The following is a 19034-nucleotide window of genomic DNA, read 5'->3' as shown; positions in this document are numbered from 1 at the left end:
AGAAACCATGAGCCAAGAATAATATATCCAGCAAAGATATCCTTTAGATATGAAGGAGGAATAAAGACCTTTCCAGACATACAGAAGCTGAGGGAATTTTCTAATACACGACCTGCACTACAAGAAATACTAAAGGAGGCTATTCGACCACCATCAACAGGGACAATTTGTGGCAACCAAAACTCAAAAAGGGGGAGAGTAAAGGCCTGAACCGGAATATGGGAATGGAGAAAGTAAGCGTGCTGAAGAAAATGGAATACTCTAATTATCAAACTTTCTTTTACATAAACTTAAGGGTAACCACTCAAAAAAAAAAATCCAAAACTGAAATATATACTGAAATAACAGAAGAAACAGAGGGAAACATCATAGAATACCACCACACAGAAATAATAGACAACAACAAAAAGGCAAAGAAACAATGGAGACACAGCCTTACCAGAAAACTAAAGATAGAATGACAGGAAATCCTCACATATCAATAATCTCCCTAAATGTAAATGGGCTGAACTCACCAATAAAAAGGCACAGAGTAGCAGATTGGATCAAAAAACTAAACCCAATCATATGCTATCTCCAAGAGACAAATCTGAGCTACAAGGACAAGCACAGACTCAAAATGAAAGGGTGGAAATTGACACTCCAAGCAAATGGTACCCAGAGAAAATCAGGTGTAGCCATAATGATATCAGATGAAACAGACTTCAAGGTGAAAAAGATAACAAGAGACAAAGATGGACATTTCATAATGGTGAAGGGGACTGTACAACAAGAAGACATAACAGTCATCAATATTTATGCCCCCAATCAGGGAGCACCGAAATACACCAAGCAACTACTAACAGAACTAAAGGGAGAAATTGACCAAAACACAATTAGACTAGGGGACTTAAATACATCATTGACAGCTAACTCATGCAACTCAACAACAAAAAAACAAACAACCCAATTGAAAAACGGGCAGAGGACCTGAAGAGACATTTCTCCAAAGAGGACATACAAATGGCAAATAGACATATGAAAAAATGCTCAACATCACTAATCATCAGAGAAATGCAAATCAAAACCACAATGAGATATCACCTCACCCCAGTCAGAATGGCTATCATCAACAAGACAAATAGTAACAAATGTTGGAGAGGCTGTGGAGAAAAAGGAACCCTCATACACTGTTGGTGGGAATGCAGACTGGTGCAGCCGTTATGGAAGGCAGTGTGGAGGTTCCTCAAAAAATTACGAATAGAATTGCCATATGACCCAGCAATCCCTCTCCTGGGTATCTACCCAAAAAATCTGAAAACATTTAGAGATAAGGACACATGTGCTCCAATGTTCATTGCAGCTTTGTTTACGGTGGCCAAGACATGGAAACAACCAAAATGTCCTTCGATAGATGAATGGATAAAGAAGTTGTGGTATATATACACAATGAATACTCTTCGGCGGTAAGAAAAGATGATATAGGAACATTTGTGACAACATGGATGGATCTTGAGAGAGTAATGCTGAGCGAAACAAGTTAGACAGAAAAAGCAGAGAACCATGTGATTTCACTGATATGTGGTATATAAACCAAAAACAACAAAAGAACAAGACAAACAAATGAGAAACAGAAACTCATAGACACAGACAATAGTTTAGTGGTTGCCAGAGGGTAAGGGGGGCGGGGGGTGGAGGGTGGGAGATGAGGGTAAGGGGGATCAAATATATGGTGATGGAAGGAGAACTGACTCTGGGTGATGAACATACAATGGGATTTATAAATGATGTAATACAGAATTGTACACCTGAAATCTATGTAATTTTACTAACAATTGTCACCCCAATAAATTTAATAAAATAAAATTAAAAAAAAAAGAAAAAAGAAAGAAAATGGAATACTCTAATTATCAAACCTTCTTTTACAAAAGCTTAAGGGTAACCACTCAAAAAAAATCCAGAACTCTAATATATACTGTAATAAAAGAAGAAAAAGAGGGAAACATCATAGAATACCACCACACAGAAATAATAGACAACAGCAAAAAGGCAAAGAAACAATGGAAACACAGTCTTACCAGAAAACTGAAGGTAGAATGATAGGAAATCCTCACATATCAATAATCACCCTAAAAGTAAATGAACTGAACTCACCAATAAAAAGGCACAGAGTAGCAGATTGGATCAAAAAACTAAACCCAACCATATGCTGTCTCCAAGAGACACATCTCAGCTACAAGGCAAGCATAGACTCAAAGTGAAAGGGTGGAAATTGACACTCCAAGCAAATGGTCTCCAGAGAAAATCAGGTGTAGCTATAATGATATCAGATGAAACAGACTTCAGGGTTAAAAAGGTAACAAGAGACAAAGATGGACGTTTCATAATGGTACGGGGAAGTATACAACAATAAGACATAACAGTCATAATATTTAAGCCCCCAATCAGGCAGCACCGAAATATACCAAGGAACTACTAACAGAACTAAAGGGAGAAATTGACCAAAACACAATTATACTGGAGGACCTAAATACATCATTGACAGCTATGGATAGATCATCCAAACAGAAAATAAATAATGAAATAGCAGCCCTAAATGACACATTATGTGAAATGGACATAATTGACATTTATAGAGCACTTCATCCTAAAACATCAGACTATATATTTTTTTCTAGTGTACATGGAACATTCTGAAGGATAGACTGTACATTGGGACATAAAACTACCTTCAGCAAATTTAAGAAGATTGAAATTATACCAAGCACATTCTCTGATCACAAGGCTTTGAAATTGGATGTCAACTGCAAAAAGAAAGCAGGAAAAACCACAAATACATGGAGATTAAACAACATACTTCTAAAGAACAACCGGGTCAAAGAAGAAATTAGAGATCAAAAGATACATAGAAACAAATGAGAATGAAAATATATCCTACCAAAATTTTTGGGATGCAGCGAAAACAGTTTCAAGAGTTAAATTTATATAATTACAGGCCTATCTCAAGAAACAAGAAAAATCCCAAATAAATAACCTCACGTTACATCTTAAAGAACTAGAAAAAGAACAAATGAAACCCAAGGTCAGCAGAAGAAAGGAAATAATAAAAATTAGAGCAGAACTAAATGAAATAGAGAACAAAGAGGCAATAAAAAAATTAATGTGACAAAGAGCTGGTTCTTTGAAAAGATTAACAAAATTGACAAACCCTTGGCTAGACTCACTAAGACAAAAAGAGAGGAGACACTAATAAACAAAACCAGAAATGAAAAAGGGAAAGTTATCACGGACACCACAGAAATACAAAGGATCATCCAAGAATACTATGAAGGACTATATGCCATCAAATTCAATAACCTAGAAGAAATGGACAAGTTCTTAGAAACATATAGCCTTCCTAGGCTGAACCATGAAGAAGTGGAAAATCTAAACAAACCGATCACCAGTAACAAAATTGAATCAGTCTTCCAAAACCTTCCCAAAAACAAAAGTCCAGGACCAGATGGCTTCATGAGTGATTTCTACCAAACCTTCAAAGACGATCTAATACCAATCCTGCTCAACCGCTTCCAAAAAGTTGAAGAAGAGACAGTACTCCCTATCTCATTTGATGAGGCCAACATTACCCTGATACCAAAACCTGGTAAGGACAACACAAAAAAAGAAAACTGCAGACCAGTATCTCTGATGAATACAGATGCAGAAATCCTAAACAAAATTCTAGCAAATCGAATGCAACAATGCATTAAAAGGATTACTCATCACGACCAAGTGGGGTTCATCCCCGGGGCACAAGGATGGTTCAACATCCGCAAATCCATCAATGTGATACATCACATAAACAAAATAAAGGCCAAAAATCATGTTTATATCAATTGATACAGAAGAAGCATTTGACAAGATACAACATCCATTTATGATTAAAACACTTAATAAAATAGGTATAGAAGGAAAATACCTTAACATAATAAAGGCCATATATGACAAACCCTCAGCTAATCTCATAATTAACGATGAAAAACTGAAGCCTTTTGCTGTATGTTCAGGAACACGACAGGGCTGTCCCCTGTCACCTCTGCTTTTCAACATAGTGTTGGAAGTCCTCGCCAGTTCAATCAAGCAAGAGAAAGACATAAAAGGCATCCAAATTGGGAATGAAGAAGTTAAACAGTCACTCTTTGCAGATGACCTGATGCTATATATAGAAAACCCTAAAGACTCCATCAAAAGGCTATTAGAAACAATCAACAAATACAGTAAATTTGCCAGTTACAAAATCAGTGTACAAAAGTCCATTGCATTCCTATACACTAACAATTAAATCTCAGAAAAAGAAAAAAAATTCCTTTTGCAATTGCAGCAAAAGAATAAAACACCTAGGAATAAGCTTAATCAAGGATGTGAAAGACCTATATGATCTAAAATATAAGACATTTTAAAAAGAGATTGAAGAAGACACAAAGAAATGGAAAGATATTCCGTGCTCATGGATTGGAAGAATCAGCATAGTTAAAATGGCCATTATTACCTAAAGCAATATACAGATTTAATGCAATCCCCATCAAAATCCCAATGGCATTTTTAAAGAAATAGAACAAAAAATCATCAGATTTGTTTGGAACCACAAAAGACCCCGAATAGCCAAAGCAATATTAAGAAAAGAGAACAATTCTGGAGGTATCACACTCCCTGACTTTAGCTTGTACTACAGGGCAACGATAATGAAAACAACATGATACTGGCAGAAAAACAGACACATTGACCAATGGAATAGAATTGAGAACACAGAAATAAAACCACATAAATGTGGAGAATTTTTGACAAAGAAGCAAAAAACATACAATGGAGAAAAGACCCCCTCTTCAATAAATCGTCCTGGCAGAATTGGAAGGCCATGTGCAAAAGAATGAAACTGGACTGCTGTCTGTCACCATGTACCAAAATTAATTCAAAATGGATCAGAGACTTAAGCATAAGACCTGAAACAATAAACTGCATAGAAGAAAACATAGGTACTAAACTTATAAACCTTGGGTTCAACAAGCATTTTATGAATTTGACTCCAAAGGCAATGGAAGTAAAAGCTAAAATAAATGAATGGGAGTATATCAAACGTAAAAGCTTCTGCTCAGCAAAAGAAACTATTGATAAAATAAAGAGGCAACCAACTGAATGGGAGAAGATTTTTGCAAACAGTGCCTCTGATAAGGGGCTAATATCCAAAATATACAAGGAACTCATGCAACTCAACAACAAAAAGCAAACAACCAAATTGAAAAATGGGCAGCGGACCGGAAGAGACATTTCTCCAAAGAGGACAATCAAATGGCAAGTAGACATGGAAAAATGCTCAACATCACTAATCATCAGAGAAATGCAAATAAAAACCACAATGAGATATCACCTCACCCCAGTCAGAATGGCTATCATCAACAAGACAAATAGTAACAAGTGTTAGAGAGGCTATGGACAAAAAGGAACCCTCATACACTGTTGGTGGGAATGCAGACTGGTTCAGCTGCTATGGAAGACAGTGTGGAGGTTCCTCAAAAAATTATGAATAGAATTACCGTATGACCCAGCAATCCCTCTCCTGGGTATCTACCCCAAAAATCTGAAAACATTTATACATAAAGACAAGTGTGCCCCAATGTTCATTGCAGCTTTATTTATGGTGGCCAAGACATGGAAACAACCAAAATGTCCTTCGATAGATGAATGAATAAAGAAATTGTGGTATATATACACAATGGAATACTATTCGGCGGTAAGAAAAGATGAAATAGGACCATTTGTGACAACATGGATGGATCTTGAGATTATAATGCTAAGCGAAATAAGTTAGACAGAAAAAGCAGAGAACCATATGATTTTACTGATGTGTGGTATATAAACCAAAAACAACAAAAGAACAAGACAAACAAATGAGAAACAAAAACTCATAGACTCAGACAATAGTTTAGTGGTTACCAGAGGGTAAAGGGGGAGGGGGCTGGTAGATGAGGGCAAAGCGGATCAAATATATGGTTATGGATGGAGAACTGACTCTACGTGGTGAATGCACAATAGGATTTATAGATATTGCAATACGGAATTGTACACCTGCAATCTATGTAGCTTTACTAACAATTGTCACCCCAATAAACTTTAATTTAAAAAAGTCTTAAAAAATGAAAAAAAATCTTTAATTCATTTTCAGTTTATTCTTTTACATGGTGTAAGAAAGTTGTCCAGTTTTACTTTTTTGCATGTATTTGTGAAATTTTTCCTAATATCATTTATTGAATAGGCTGAATAGACTGTCTTTCCTTCAATGTGTATTCTTCCTTCCTTTGTTGTAGATTAAATAACCTTATAGACATAGATTTATTTCTGGACTGTCTACTCTATTCCCTTGATCTATGTGTCTTTTTTTATGTCAATACTATTCTGTTTTGATTACTATAGCCTTGTAGTTTACTTTGATATGAGGTAGCATGATACCTTTAATTTTGTTGTTTCTGCTCAAGATTGCCATGGTTACTCGGGATCTTTATCGTTTCATATAAATTTTAAGATTTTGTTCTAGTGAACAAAATGCCATTGGTATTTTGATAGACATTGCATCAAATCTATTGATTGCTGGGGTAGTATGGACACTTTAAGGATGTTAATTCTTCCTACCCATGAGCATGGTATATTCTTCCATTTATTTGTACGTTCTCCAGTTTCTTTCTTCAGTGTCATATAGTTTTCCAAGTACAAGTCTTTTACCTCCTTGGTTAAATTTATTCCTAGGTATTTTATTTTTTTGATGCAATTGTAAATTGGATTGTTTTCTTTATTTCTCTTTCTGACAGTTCATTATTGATGTATAAAAATGCAACTGATTTCTGAATATAAATTTTGTGTGTTGCTATTTTAGTGAATTTATTTATTGGTTCTAATAGTTTTTTGTTAGAATATTTAGGTTTCTCTCTATACAGTATCATGTCATCTGCAAATAATGAGTTTTATTTCTTCATTTCCTATTTGGATACCTTTTATTTCTTTTCCTTATCTGATTGCTGTGGCTAGGACTGTGTTGAATGATAGTGGTGAAAATGGACATCCCTGTCTTTTTCCTGATCTTAAGGAGGATCCTTTTAGCTTTTCCCTGTTGACTATGATATCAGCTGTGGGTTTGTTGTATATGGCCTTTATTATGTTGAGATATGTTACCTGTATTGCCACTTTAATGAGAGTTTTTATCGTAAATGGATGCTAGATTTTGCCAAACACTTTTTCTACATCTATTAATATGATGATGCAAGTATGATTTTTATCTTTCCCTTTGTTTATGTGGTGTATCATTTTAATTGGTTTGCGGATATTGAACTAACCATGTATTTCAGGAATAAATCCTACTTGATCATGGTGTATGATCTTTTTAATATACTGCTGAATTTGGTTTGCTAATATTTTTAAAAATTTTTAAAATTAGTTTCAGGTGCACAAAACAATGTAATAGTTAGACATTTATCACTTATATCCCTCACAGAGTGACAACCCCCCTCCCCTATACCACCCTGAATGCACCCGATCTCTTCTGCTAATATTTTGTTGAGGATTTTTGTGTCTATGTTCATTAGGAATATCAACTTATCATTCTTTTTTTTTTCCTAATGTCTTTCTCTGGTTTTGGAATCAGGGTAATGATTCCAAAGGAGCTTGGGAGCCTTCTCTTCTCTTGAATTTTTTGGAATAGTTTAAGAAGACTATGTATGAGTTATTTTTTGAATGCTTGTTAAAATTCACCTGCAAAGTCATCTGGTCCAGGACTTTGGTTTGTTGGGAGCTCATTGATTACTGATTCAATTCCATTAATAGTAATTTGTCATTTCAGATTTTCTGTTTCTTCTTGATTCAGCCTTGTAAGATTATATGCTTCTAGGAATTTATCCATTTCTTCCAGATTGTCCAAATTGTTGGCATATAATTGCTCCTAGTATTTTCTTAAAATTTTTTTGTCTCTGGTGTCTATTGTCACTTTTCCTCTTTCATTTCTGATTTTCTTTATTTGGGTCCTTTCTCTTCTTTATTGATGAGTCTGGTTAAAAGTTTGACAATTTTGTTTATCTATTCAAAGAACGAGCGCTTAGCTTCATTGATCTTTTTTACTGTTTTGTTAACCTCTTTTAATTTTTCTGCAGCAATCTTTATTATTTCCTTGCTTCTACTCATTTTGGGCTTGGTTTTCTGTTCTTTTTCCAATTTCCGTTAGTGTAACATTTCATTGTTTATTTGAGGTTTTTCTTGTTTCTTGGGGTAGGCTTGTATTTCTGTGAATTTCCCTCTTAGGACTGCTTTCACTCTGTCCCATAGATTTTGGGCTGTGTTTTCATTTTCATTTGTCTCAAGGTATCTTGATTTTTTCCTTGATCTCATTTTTGACCCATTCATTATTTAATAGTGTGTTATTTAGCTTCCATGTGTTTGTGTGTTCTTCAGTCTTTCTTGTAATTGATTTCTAATTTCATACCATTGTGGTCAGAGAAGATGCTTGATATGATCTTAATCTTCTTAAATTTATTGAGATTTGCTTTGTGGCCTAACGTGTGGTTTATCTTGGAAAATGTCCCACGTGCATTTGAAAAGAATGCATATTTTGCTGCTTTGCTGTGGAATGTTCCAAAAATATCAGTTAGCTCCATCTAGTCTAGTGTGTCATTTAAGACCACTGTTTCTTTGTTGAATTTCTGTCTGGAAGATACATCCAGTGGTGTCAATGGGGTGTTAACATCCCCTACTATAATTACATTACTGTCAATCTTTCCCTTTACATCAGTTAATATTTGCTTTATACATTTAGGTGCTTCTATGTTGGGTGCATACATTTTTGCAAGGTTTATATCTTCTTGTTGGATTGATCCCTGTACATTATGTAATGTCCCTCTTTGTCTCTTATCATAGTCTGTTTTAAAGTCTATTTTGTGTGATATGAGTATTGCTACCCCAGATTTTTTTTCATTTCCATTTGCATAAAATATCTTTTCCATCCCTTTATATTCAATCTGTGTGTGTCTTTCGATCTGCAGTTGGATTTCTTATAGATAGCATATGTGTGGATCTTGTTTTCGTATCCATTCAACCACACTACATCTTTTGATTGGAGCATTAATCCATTTACAGCTAAGTGATTATTGATCGGTACATAGTTGTTGCCATTTTATTATTCATATTTTTATTTTCATTTATTTGTTTGTTTTCCCCTTTATTTTTCTTAAAGAAGTCCTTTTAACATTTCTTGGAATACTGGCTTGGTGGTAATGAATTCCTTTAGCTTTTTCTTGCCTGGGAAGCCTTTTATCTTGCTTTCAATTTTCTATGATAGCCTTGCTGGGTAGAGTAGTTTGGTTGTAAGCCCTTGTTTTTATCACTGTGAATATTTCCTGCCACTTCCTTCTGGCCTGCAAAGTTTCTGTTGAGAAATCAGCTGATAGTCTCATGGGAGCTCCCTTGTAAGTGACTAGTTGTCTTTCTCTTGCTGCTTTTAGGATTCTCTCTTGTCTTTAACCTTTGCCATTCTAATTATAATGTGTTTTGGTGTGGGCCTGTTTGGGACTCTGTACTTCCTGGGCTTGTATGTCTATTTCCTTTCACAGGTTAGGAAGATTTTCAGTCATTATTTCTTCAAATACATTCTTAAATTTTATTCTTTCTATTCTTCTAGTAGCTATATGATGCAAATGTTGTTACACTTGATGTTTTCCCAGAGTTCTCGTAAACTATCCTCATTTTAAAATTATTTTTGCTGTTCTGATTGGGTGTTTTCTCCTCCTTTTCTTTCAAATTGTTTATCCTCGGCTTCATTTAGTCTGCTGATGATTCCTTCTGATGCATCATTTATTTTGGTGATTGTATTATTAACCTATGAATGGTTCTTTTTTTGTGATTTCTATGTCCTTTTTTTATGCTTGCTAGCTCTTTGTTCAAGTTCTCACTAAGTTCCTTGAGCATCCTTATAACCATTGTTTTGAACTCTGTATCTAGTAGGTTGCTTGCCTCCATTTCATTTAGTTCTTTTTCTGGAGTTTTCTTCTGTTCTTTATTTGGGACATATTTGTTTGCTTCCTAATTTGGCTGTTTCCCTATGTTTGTTTATATGTAGTAGGTGGAGATGCTATGTCTCCCTGTCTTTGTAGAACAGCCTTATGTAGTAAGTGCCCTGTGGAGGCCAGTGGTGCAGTCTCCCCTTTCCCCTGTCCTGGGTTCTTCAGGAGTGTCCCTTGTGTGGGTTGTGTGTCATCCTGTTGTAGCTCCTCCTTGATTGCTATTGGTATGTCAGTTGGTGGGACTGACCCTCAGGCTGACTGGCTGTGGGGTTTGGCCTCATCCGCAGCTTACAGGCTGCTGTGTGGGGGCATTACCCCATGGAGTGGGAGTCACCCCAGCAGGCTCAGGTGCCTGCTAAGACTGCCCTTTTGGTGTGTTGCTCGTGGGGCTATTTGGGTGGTGCTCTGTAGTGGGCTGAAGCCAGGCTCCAGGTATGTTGGTTCTGGGGCCTCTTGGGAGTGGCTTGGTGTAGCCTCAAGTCAGCCACAGCCTGTAACTGGCCAGGGACTACCTGGTAGGAGCTACAAAGCAATCCTTGTTTGATCACTGCCTGTGCTAAACCCTGATGTGCCGCCACACTGCAAACTGGGGATGACTGCTTCCATTGTGGGGGTAGCTCTGCAAAAATCCCATGCTGCTGCCTGCCAGCTCCTATAAGGCTCAGCCACTGATAAAACCTCATATGGTACATGAGTTGAGTAAGGTAGGGTCTCAGGGAGACACCAGGGTGTGACAAGAGGTTTTTTTTTTTTACTAGGGTAATGTAGATTCTGTTTTGGTGGCAATGCTGAGTACAGAGATAATCAGCAAAAGTCTCAGAGCACACGGGGGCCGGCCACTACCCTCCTGGTGCCCACAGACCCCCGAGAGTTGTCCAAGGAGAGCAGCACCTGCCTGGCTCCTGGCCACAAGAGTGCCTCCATCATTGCATGAGATGTGTGGGACAGGGTCCCAGGGAGTCATCATGGTGGAGTGAGTGGAGTTCATCAAGCCCATTCAGATTCAAATTTGGCCATGTGAGGGTGGGCTCAACACAGGAAAGATGATGCCGCCTGCAGGTGCACATGAGGAGGATTCTATACAGGGAAAATGGCCACTATCTCTCCAGTACTCTCCTTGAAGCCACACAATTCAGTCTCTCCCTGCATGTCTCTGATGATTCCTGCATCACTGTCCCTTCACTGGATCCCAGGATGAGTGCCTGTGAGTCTGTATGTTGGACCTTTAGGAGATGTCTACATTTCCCACAGCCTCTGTTTCGCCAAGACGGTTGAAAGACCCACTGCTTTTCACAGCCAAATATTGTGGGGCCTCCTATTCCTGGCACTAGAACTCCAGGCTGGGGAACCCAGTGTGAGGCTGGGGTCCCTTGCTACTCTGGGAGTGACCTCTGAAACCGAAATATCTCTCCCGATTTTCAACCACCACATGCTGTGTGGGGCTGGCCTGTTTTCATCTTCACCCCTCCTATCAGTCTGGATGTGGCTTCTTTATATCCTTAGTTATAAGTCTTATATTTGGCTAGACTTTAGAGGTTCTGCAGGATGATTGTTCTATAATTTAGTTGTATTTTAATGTCACAGGAGGAGCAAGCATAGCACGTATCTACTCTGCCATCTTTGGGTTCCCCCAAAATGAATTCTCTGTCATTTAAATCACAGTCGTCTATGTCTCTATTATTTTCTGGAGATTTTTCATTTTATTTCTGAATTCTCTTATTACCTTAATTATTCATTATGGTGGATGAATTATTTTTCTCTGGATATTTGTGGGAATGAAAACTTTTAAAAAAGTATTTGACCCTTCAGTGTTTAACAAGTTTACATGCAGAGATCTTTCTTTGTTTTCCAGGAGATGGTGCCAAAGCACAAGTTTTTATTTTCTCTTATCTGCACTGCTGTGGCTTCTGGTATCTCTCTGGGGCCGTGAAAAATGCCTCATATTCCTCAAAGCTGTGGGAATCCCCTTTATAATTTGGTCTGAGGGCACGACTGCCATAGATTGAAAACGGTGTACTATGGGTCTCCTAGAGTCTGTGTTCCTGATGCTGCCTTCCTCTAGCCAGAAGCCGTGGCAGAACTGCTCTGTCTGAGTTGACCCAGCTGCCTTTACCAAGCTGTGCCGTAATGAGTCAGGGAGGGGCAGGAGCACAGAAAGTGGGTTTATACATCTGCAGTTCTGCTTTTCTCATGGGTTTAGCTGCAATGACCACTTAGGCTGCAAAGTGTTTTTCAGCCCTTTTGTGATCGATTTGTCAAGTGAGGATTTTACTTCTGGACTGGTCACAGGGGATGGAGTTGGTGGGTTCCTGCATCTACAGAACCCTTTGTCCAGTGCTGGTGGTCTGTGAAGCACTGTGATTTTTTGCACCACTTCTCTGCCACTCACTGTAGGCCCAGCCTCAATGTATGCCAGTCACCCAGTCCCAGTTGCTCTCTCTGCCCCTCTGTTTTGCCCAATTTGCACCCAAAATTTTCACTGCTATTATGTCTGTTGGGGCCACAGTGAGCACTGGACTTGCACATAGTTTCTGTCTCTGTCCTTACCCCATCCTGTCACTGCTGTTTGTTCAGATAAGCCCACCTTCAGATGCCTCAATGTGTGGATTTGTCACATGTTTTTGTATTAAGCAGGGAATTTTTTGTTGAATTATAGATTTCCTACTCTTCAAAGGGAGAATCTGGAGGCTTCTCATGAGACCATGATGCTGACCAATATTTTTCAATTTTAATGAAGCTAAATTTCTTTCTGTCTTTCTTTTTTTCGGTTACTTGTGTATTTATTGTAATATCTAAGAAACTGCTATATAAGACAAGATCATGAAGATTTATATGTGGTTTTAAGTGAACGGTTTTATAGTTTTAGCTTTTACCTCTAAGTCTTTGGTCCATCTTGCGTTAATTTTTGTTTGTTGTGTGAGTTTAGGGTTTAAGTTCATTTTTTAGCATGTGAATATTCAGTTATACTAGCACTATTTGATGAAAAGAGTATTCTATCCCTTTGAATAGTTTCGGCATGCTTGTTGATATCAATTGAGCATAGATGTATAGATTTATTTGTGGATCCTTAGCAACTTTATATTAATCGATATTTCCATCCTTTTGCCAGGACAATATTTTCTATATTATTGTAGCTTTATAGTAGGTTTTGAATAAGTCCTCCAACTTTGTTTTTCTTTCTCAAGATTGTTTTGGCTATTTCCTTGCTATTCCCTATCCATTTGGGTGTTCCCTTACAATTCTACATGTATTTTAGGGTCAGCTTGCCAATTTTTTATAAAAATGGTAGTTGAAATTTTGATAAGTGTTGTATCAAATCTCTAGATCAGTTTGAGGCTATTGTAATCTTAACATATTAAGTTTTCTAATGCATTACACAAGAAATGGTTGCATTTTTAAGATCTTGTTTAATTTACTTTAGCAATGACTTGCAGTTTTTGGTGTGCAAATCTTGCATTTCTTTTGTTTAATTGGTTCCTAATTGTGTTGTTCTTTTTTTAGCTATTGTATATGGACATATTTTTCTTAATTCAATTTATGGATTTTTCACTGTTGGTAAATGGAAATGCAAATGACTTTGTATATTGATCTTGTGTCCTGCAATCATGTTGAATTCACTCATTAGCTTTAATATTTTGGGCTGATTTTAAAGGATTTTCTCTAAAAATTCATGTCATTGCAAATACAAATGGCTTTGCTTTTTTTTTTCCTCCTTATATTCTGAATAACTTTTATTTTATTTTCTTGTCCAATATGCCTGGCTAGCTTATTTCCCACACAATGCTGAATAGAAGTGACCAGAGTGGACATCATTTACTTTTTCTTAAACTTAGGGGAAATTTTTCAGTCCCTCACCATTAAGTAGTATTAGCTGTGTTTTCTTCATAGATGCCCCTTTTCAGATTGAGAAACTTCCCTTGTACTTTCTTTTTTTTTTAAGTATTTTTATTATGAAAGGCTTCTGGGTTTTCTCAAATATTTTCTCTGTGTTTATTGAGATGAGCATTTCCCCCTTTATTAATGTGGTGTACAACATTGATTTTTTTGTATGTTAAGCAAACCTTATATTTTGGGGGTAAATCCCAATTGGTCAAGGTGCATCAACTTTTTTATATACTGCTAGATTCAGTTTAAGAATATTCTGTTAGGGATTTTTGCATATATATATATATATATATATATATATATATACACACACACACATATATATATACATATATTTTTTTAACATTTTATTGGGGAAGGGGAACAGGACTTTGTTGGGGAACAGTGTGTACTTCCAGGACTTTTTTTTTTTTTTTTCCAAGTCAAGTTGTTGTCCTTTCAGTCTTAGTTGTGGAGGGCACCACTCAGCTCCAGGTCCAGTTGCCGTTACTAGTTGGAAGGGGTGCAGCCCACCATCCCTTGCGGGAATCGAACCGGCAACCTTGTGGTTGAGAGGACATGCTCCAACCAACTGAGCTATCTGGGAGCTCAGCAGCAGCTCAGCTCAAGGTGCCGTGTTCAATCTTAGTTGCAGGGGGCTCTGCCCACCATCCCTTGCAGCACTTGAGGAATTGAACTGGCAATCTTGTGGTTGAGAGCCCAGTGGCCCATGTGGGAATCGAGCCGGCAGCCTTTGGAGTTAGGAGCACGAGCTCTAACCACCTGAGCCACCGGGCCAGTCCGTGCATCTATATTTATAAGGCTATTGGTCCTATAAATATAGTTGTATTTTCTAGTGGTATCTTTGGCTAATTAATACCATCATCATAAAATGCATTAGGAATTGTTTATTTCCCTTCTCTTTTTGGAAGAATTTATGAAGAGTTGGTGTTAATCCCTTTTTAAATGTTTGTTAGGATTCTCCAGTGAAGTTTTTCTTGTCCTGGGCTTTCCCTTGTGGAAAAACTTTTTGTTACTAATTTAATTTATGTATCTGTTATAAATCTATTTAGATTTTGTTATGTTTTCTTGAACCATATTTGGTATTATGTGTTTTTCTCAGAAGCTGTCTATTTCATCTCAGTTATCTAAGTTGTCATACAATTGTTCATAGTATTCCCTTGTAATTCTTATTTTTGTAAGATTGATAGGAATGATTTCTCTTTTATTTTTTATTTTAGTAATTTGATTCTTCTTTTCATTTTCTTTATTATTGTAAATAAAGGTTTATCAATTTTTTTATCTTTTAAAATATAGGTTTTTTTTGTTGTATTCAGTCTTTCTATTGTTTTCTATTTTTATTTTTTTTTGTATTTCTACTCTAATCTTTATTATTTCCTTTCCTTGCATTTGGGTTAGTTTGCTTTTCATTTTCTAGATCTTAAGGTGCAAGGTTAGGCTGTTGATTTGAGATATATTTTCATCCTCTTTCATTTCTGAAAAATATTTTTGAGGGCATAAAATTCAGAGTAGACAATAATTTGTGCTAGGAACTTGCAAAATGTTATGTCACTTTATTTTGGCCTCCATGGTTTCAGATAAGGAATCCCCTGCCATTCAAATTAGTGTTTCCTCATTACAGATCATTTAATCCTTGTTGCTCTCGTATTTCTTTACATTTTTCTTTAGTTCTCAAAATTTTAATTATGATATATGTCTTGACATAGATTTTTGTTATTGTTATCTGATTTGGGATCTGCTCAGGTAGGGTTGTGGTAAAGGTTTTAAGGGTTTTGCATATTTTAAAACTCCCACAGGCAAAAAAGGAGGGAGTCACTTGGGATTTCTGATCAGTTTTCCCAGATATGGTGAAGATTAGGAAGAAAGAGGGATGAGTCTTACAAGATGTTAAGAAGCAAACATCAAATATTTTATTCAGACTCTTTATTATAGTTAAGTTGTGTTTATAACTTTGAATGTGATCTGTGGTGCGTGTTCCATGTGTGCATGAGAAATGTGTGTTCTGCTATTGTTGAATGGAATAGTCGATACATTTTGATTATATCAAGCTGACTAATATCGTTGTTAAGGACAACTATATCCTCACTGATTTTCTGCCTGTTTGTGCTAAAATAAGGTTGTTGAAATCTCCAGCAATAATAGTGAATTTGCCTTTCTCCTTGCAGTTTTATCAGAGTTTGCCTCATACATTCTGATACTCTGTTTTTGTGTTTACATGGTAAGAATTAGTTGATCTTCCTGGATAATTGACCGCTTTATTATGTAATGCCCCACTTTACAGCTAATAATGTTTTTTGTTCTGCTTTATCTTAAATAACTTTATCTTTCTACTTTATCTTTCTTTCATTAGTGTTAGTGTGGCATGTATTTCTCCACTCCTTTACTTTTAACTTATCTATGTCTTTATATTCAAAGTCAACTTTTGTACACAATATATATTTGGTTTTTAAAATTTTCTCTGACTTTCAATTTTTATCTTTCAATTTGTATATTTAGACTATTCATATTTAAAGTAGTTATTGATGTAGTTGGACTAGTATCTACTATGTTTGTAACCACTTTCTCTTTGTTTTTCTTCTCTTTTTCTTCCTTCTCTAGTTTTAATCAAGTGTTTCATATGATTTTCTCTCTTCTCTTAACATATACATTATATCTCTTTTACAAATTATTATAGAGGTTGCCTTAGAATTTGTAATACATCTATTTAAAGGGAATCTAAGTCCACATTCTATAACATACTGTTTCATGGGTAGTATAGGTAATCTAAAAGCAGAGTATTTTCCATTCTTCCATCCTGTCCCTTACAACATTGCTATTATTCAACTCATGTATTTATATGTAATGTTTTGGGTTGAATTATGACCCCCCCGCAAAAGATATGTTGAAGTCCTAACCCCTAATACCTCACAAGGTGGCCTTATTTGTAAATAAAATTGTTGCAGATTTAATAAGATAACATGAGGCCATACTGGGTCATGGTGCTCTGAATCCAATATGACTGATGTCCACATAGAATATGGCCTTATGAACACAGAGACACACAGGGAGACGGTCATGTGATGATAGAGACAGAGATTGGAGTGAGGGAGCTGCCAGCAAAATAATGCCAAAGATTCTGGCAAATCACCTGAAGTGAAGAAGAGACATGCAAGTATTTCTCTATAAGGTTTATAGGAAACATAGCCTACTGGTATGTTGATTTTGGATTTCTAGACTCCAGAACTGTGAAAGAATAAAATGTAGTTGTTTTTAAGCCACAAAATTTGTGGCATTTTGTTACAGCATCACTAGGACACTAATACACAGGATAATTACATAATACATTGTTATTATTATTGTTTTGAAGAGACAGTTATCTCCTAAATTAATTAAATATAAGAAAAATAAAATATTATATTTTTTACCTTTCATTGTTTTCTCTCTGATGATTTTTCTTTTCTTATGTAGATCTGAGTTTATGACCAAGTAAATGTCCTTTTCTGAACTTCTGGATCTGTGCTTTGGTTCCAGCTATTGATTCAAAAAGTTTTGGGCCCTTTTTATATCAAATATTTCTTCTGCCTCATCCTCTCTTCTCTGGTATTCCACATATGAGTATATTTTATCTTTTGACATTGTCTCACAGTTCTTGTATACTCTATTATTTTTTTCTTTAAACTTCAGTTTGGGACTTTCCTATTGACATTTTAACATCTCTTTAAACTCACGGAATTTTTGGTTCCCTCTGCTTAGTCCATCCTATCAATGAGCACATCAATGGCATTATGTTTTCTTATTATTTTTTCTTACAATTCTATCTTTCTCCTTACATTTCCAATCTATTCTTTCATGTTATCTACTTTTTCCTTTACAGCCCTTAGCATATTAATCATAGTTCTTTTTAATTCCCTGTCTAATCATTCCAAAGTCTGTGACATATCTGAGTCTATTTCCGTTGCTTGAATTGTTTCTTCAGACTATTATTTTTAATGTTGAAAATTTAAATTCATTGTAATTCTTTGTTGAGAGGTAGACATGCCATGTAGGATAATAGAATTTGAGGTAAATAGGTCTTTAGTGTGAGGTTTTATGTGAATCTGAGTAGGAGTTGAGCTGTTCTCAATGTTTGTTGTAGTGGTAGGGCCAGGGGCTTTAAACTACTCTAGTGCCTTTGTTCTTATCTTTCCTGTTGTCTTTAGGTTTTCCTAAGAATGCTTTCTTACATATGATTTGAGCCTCTAGTTCATCTGTAAGCCACTGGTATTATGCTGGAACCTTACTAATGTAGTAGTAAAAATGGGAGTGTAAAAGTGTTCTATAATCTTATGATTACTCATAAATCTCAGTCTTCTAGTAGGCCTGTGTTCCTGGATTGACACCTACATAAGTGTTCCTTTATTTTATTTTTCTTTAGTTAGTTTATTTTTCTTTCTTCTTTAGGTTAGTCAGTGTCATGCAGGGACTCAGCTCCTGCTCCCGGCAGGTGAACGCAGTATATATTGAGGCTAAAAAGGAACACCAATGGAGCCATAGATAGGGAAGTCATACCACTGTATTCTCAATGGTGGCTGGTTGGGACACGAAAGCAAACATCCACCAGTACCCCAACAAGGGGTCTTCCTGAACCCCCATCTCCCTTGCAGCCGGGCGAGACACAGGAAATAGGGTCAACACGATCGGCAATCCACATCTTCTTGCTAGCCGCACTTGGTAGCCGCAATCCACAGTCTGCTTCTCTGCCAGCCAACCCACCAACCAACCCATGTAGCCATGACAGTTATATTAGTGGCTAATGACTAACTGGTTACAGCTGATGGCCAACTAGTCACAGCTGATGGACATCTAATACCAGCACCTTTCCACGTGAGGTCAAGAGCCTGGAAACTGCTCTCTGGGACTCTGTCCCCAGTCAGGAAGGTTAGAAGGGGCTCAGGTTGTATAAATACCCTTCTTCCTACAAGGAATCAGATTACTGTTAAGTCTTTCTCAGTAAAGAGTAGGGTTTTGTTCCTGGATATATATAAAAATGGTTGCTCTTCTCTTCCCATTGCCAGAGACACAAGTGGTTTCCCGACTCTTCACATTGATAACCTGATGGACTTCCTAGAGGTGAATCCT

The 19034-nt window shown here is 36.5% G+C and overlaps 1 pseudogene; it reads right to left on the bottom strand.

Moving 5' to 3' along the window:
- LOC109439107 (survival of motor neuron-related-splicing factor 30 pseudogene) overlaps nucleotides 1–18548 on the bottom strand; it is a 33638-nt pseudogene extending 15090 nt beyond the window's left edge.
- Between the last annotated feature and the right edge of the window lie 486 nt (nucleotides 18549–19034).

The sequence above is a fragment of the Rhinolophus sinicus genome, chromosome 17 (assembly GCF_057876585.1).
Source record: "Rhinolophus sinicus isolate RSI-liver-muscle chromosome 17, RSI-T2T, whole genome shotgun sequence".
NCBI classification, from domain to species: Eukaryota; Metazoa; Chordata; class Mammalia; order Chiroptera; family Rhinolophidae; genus Rhinolophus; species Rhinolophus sinicus.
The sequence above is the reverse complement of the archived record's forward strand: the minus strand, read 5'-3'. Positions and strand labels throughout refer to the sequence as shown.